General features: G+C 43.9%; 2 pseudogenes across 2 annotated transcripts; both read left to right on the top strand.

Annotated features, from left to right (window-relative positions):
• Nucleotides 1-984: 984 nt before the first annotated feature.
• LOC308530531 (large ribosomal subunit protein eL6-like) lies at nt 985-1816 on the top strand (annotated as a pseudogene). Its single transcript has one exon. The product of its transcript is annotated as a large ribosomal subunit protein eL6-like (transcript).
• Nucleotides 1817-1895: 79 nt separating this feature from the next.
• LOC308530521 (large ribosomal subunit protein bL20m-like) lies at nt 1896-2705 on the top strand (annotated as a pseudogene). The gene has a single exon. The product of its transcript is annotated as a large ribosomal subunit protein bL20m-like (transcript).
• The last annotated feature ends 865 nt before the right edge of the window (nt 2706-3570 follow it).

Raw genomic sequence — 3570 nt, 5'->3', positions numbered from 1 at the left:
CATGGACAACAAGGGGATGAGAACATGAGTGGGGGGTGGTGGAGGTTGGGGTTTAATGGGGGGATGAGGACACATTTGTAATACCTTAACCAATAAAGAAATTTAAAAAATTTAAAAAAATGAACACACAACCCAAAAGTTATGGGACACAGCAAAAGCAGTTCTAAGAAAAAAATTCAGCCCTAGCCTGTTTACCTCAGTGGTTATAGCATTGGCCTTCGCACTGAAAAGTCTTGGGTTCGAATCCAGTCAAGGACATGTATTTCAGTTGCAGGCTCGATCCCCAGCCCAGTTGGGGCGCGTGGGAAAGACAACCAATTGATGTTGCTCTCTCTCTGCCTTCCCCTCTCCCTTCCATTCTCTAAAAGTTAATGGAAAAAATATCCTCAGGTGAGGATTAACAAAAAAATAAAAGAAAGAAGTTCATATTAATGTAGACCTACCTCGAGAAGCAAGGAAAATCTCAAGTAAATAATCTAACATAACATGTAAAGGAACTAGGAAAAGAACAATATACAAAGCCAAAAGGCGTAGAAGGGAGAAAATAATAAAGATTAAGCAGAAATAAACAAAATAAAGTCTAAAAACATTACAAAAGATCAATAAAACCAAGAGCTGGTTCTTGGAAAAGATGAACAATGTTGACAAACCTTTAATAAGCCTCAAAAAGGGGGGGGGGGGGGGGGGCGGGAATGTAATACTTTCAACAATAAAGAATTTTTCAAAAAGGAGAAGACTCAAATAAGTAAAATTAGAAATGAAAGAGAGAAATGACCACTGACACCATAGAAACACAAAAGATTATAAGAAAATACATACAATATGACAACATATTGGACAATCTGCATGAAATGGATAAATTCTTAGAAACATTTAATCTTCCAAGAATGAGTTAAGAAGAAACAGAAAATCTGAACACACCAATTACAACAAACAAAATTGAAGCATTAATCAAAAAATTCCCGCTCTTTCCCATCTTGCAAGATGGCAGGTGAAAAGAAATCTGAGAAGCCGGATACTAAGGAGCAGAAGCCTGAAGCCAAGAAGGCTGATGCCGGCAGCAAGGTTAAGGCACCTAAGAAGGGGAAGCCCCACTGCAGCCGAAACCCCATTCTCCTCAGAGGAATTGGCAGATATTCCCGGTCGGCTATGTATTCGCGAAAGGCCATGTGCAAGAGGAAGTATTTGGCAGCTAAATCCAGGATTGGAAAGAAAAAGGAGGAGGAAGTTCTTGCTACTGTCGCAAAACCAGTAGATGGCGACTAGAATGTTGGTCCCGAGTGGTTAATCTCCGCAAGACGCCCAGATATCATCCTACTGAAGATGTGCCTCGCAAGCTGTTGAGCCAGGCAAGAAACCCTTCAGTCAGCATGTGAGGAGACTGCAGGCCAGCATCACTCCTGAGACCACTCTGCTCACCCTCACTGGGCGCCACGGAGGCAAGAGCGTGGTTTTCCTGAAGCGGCTGGGCAGTGGCTTCCTACTTGTGACCGGACCTCTGCCCCTCAATCGAGTGCCTCTGCACCAGAAATTTGTCATCGCCACCGCCACCAAAATTGATAGCAGTGGTGTGAAAATCCCCAAACATTCACTGATGCTTACTTCAAGAAGAAGCTGCGCAAGCCCAGACACCAGGAGGGCGAGATCTTCGACACAGAGAAAGAGAAACACGAGATTACAGAACAGCACAAGTTGACCAGAGGCTGTGGACTCACAAATTCTGACAAAAATCAAAGCTGTTCCTCAGCTCCAGGGCTATCTCCGCTCTCCGTTCACTCTCACCAATGGGCTTTATCCTCACAAACTGGTGTTCTGAATTTCTTATAAGAACCGGATTAAGAAGCACTCGGCAGCGCGGCGCGGGCGTCTTTCAGCGGGGACGCCTGCTGGGCACCATGGTCTTCCTCACCGCGCAGCTCTGGCTGCCGAGCCGCGTCACCGACCGCTACTGGCCTACTGGCGCGTGCAGGAGGTGCTGAAGCACGCGCGGCACTTCCGGGGGAGGAAGAACCGCTGCTGCTACCGGCTGGCCGGCCGTCCGGCTGTGATCAGAGCGTTTGTGAAATGCACGAAAGCCCGGAGACGGGAGAGGGGCATCCTGAGGACGCTCTGGATTAATGGAATCACAGCTGCCTCCCAGGAGCACGGCCTGCATTACCCAGCATTCGTTGGCAATTTAATTAAGTGCCAGGTGGAGCTCAACAGGAAAGTGCTGGCCGATCTGGCCATCTATGAACCAAAGACTTTTAAATCCTTGGCTGCTTTGGCCAAAAGGAGGCGAGAGGAAGGATTTGCCGCCGCCTTGGGGGACGGGAAGGAGCCTGAAGGCATATTTTCCAGAGTGGGGCAGTATCACTGAGGGGCCTTCTGCAGCAGCCTCTGCAGCGGCGTCGTAGGAAAAGGCGTTCCCCATGACCATCGTGAAAACGGGCGAGAACCCTTGGCCAGGAACGTGTTAGGTTTGACTTGCAGTTGTGTTACTTGACATTTCAGTCAAGGAAAGGCCTGTCTGTCCTCCCTGGGACGGACCAGCGGCCGCTTGTAGATTGTGTCAATAAAGCTTGTGTGCTGGTCAAAAAAAACAAAACAAACAAAAAAAAAACGATTAAATAGCTGAAAGAAAAAAAATTCCCAGCAAACAAAAGCCCTGGACCAGATGGCTTCACAGATGAATTTTACCAAACATTCAGAGAGGAGCTAGCACCTATCCTCCTTAAACTGTTCCCAAAAATTCAAAAGGAGGGATGACTCCCAAGCTCATTTTATGAGGCTAGCATTATCCTGATTCCAAAACCAGACAAAGACAAATGTGATATGGCTTCACTTATATGTAGACTCTAAAGAACATAATAAACAAACAGAAACAGACTCATAGATACAGAGAAAAAACTGAGGGTTGCCAGACTGGGGATTGGTGCATTTGGGAAGCTAGGTGAAAACGGATAAGGGACTCACATGTACAAATTGGCAGTTACAAAATTGTCATGAGGGTATAAATACAGCACAGGAAATATAATCTATGTATGGTGCCAGATGGGTACTTAAATTACCGGGGGATCACTTCATAAATTATATTAATTGTCATATTATATCAATATGTCTTACACATGAAACTAGAATAAAATAATGTTAAATGTCAACTGTAATTGAAAAAATAGATGATAGATAGATGATGATGATGATGATAGATAGATAGATAGATAGATAGATAGATAGATAGATGATAGATAGATAAAGCTGAATGCACATGGTAGGCACTTTGCACCTAGGCATATAATATTCAAACTGCAGAAAATCAAAGGCACAGAGAAAATCCTGAAAGAAGCCAGGGAGGGAAAAAAGCATTACTTGGAGAGGAATAAGGATAAGATTTATGTTGGATTTCTGTTCAGAAGCCATGCAGGCAAAAATATAGTGGAATGAATTGTTTATAGTGCTGAAAGAAAAAAAATATCACCAACCTAGAAAATTGTGTTCTGTAAAATTATCCTTTAAAAAAGATGGGGAAACAAATACTTTCTCAAACAAACAAAATTTGAGAAAATTACACATCAGTAGACATGTCTTGCA

The sequence above is a fragment of the Myotis nattereri genome (assembly GCF_964212035.1).
Source record: "Myotis nattereri genome assembly, chromosome: 1".
In the NCBI taxonomy this organism is placed as follows: Eukaryota; Metazoa; Chordata; class Mammalia; order Chiroptera; family Vespertilionidae; genus Myotis; species Myotis nattereri.
The sequence above is the reverse complement of the archived record's forward strand: the minus strand, read 5'-3'. Positions and strand labels throughout refer to the sequence as shown.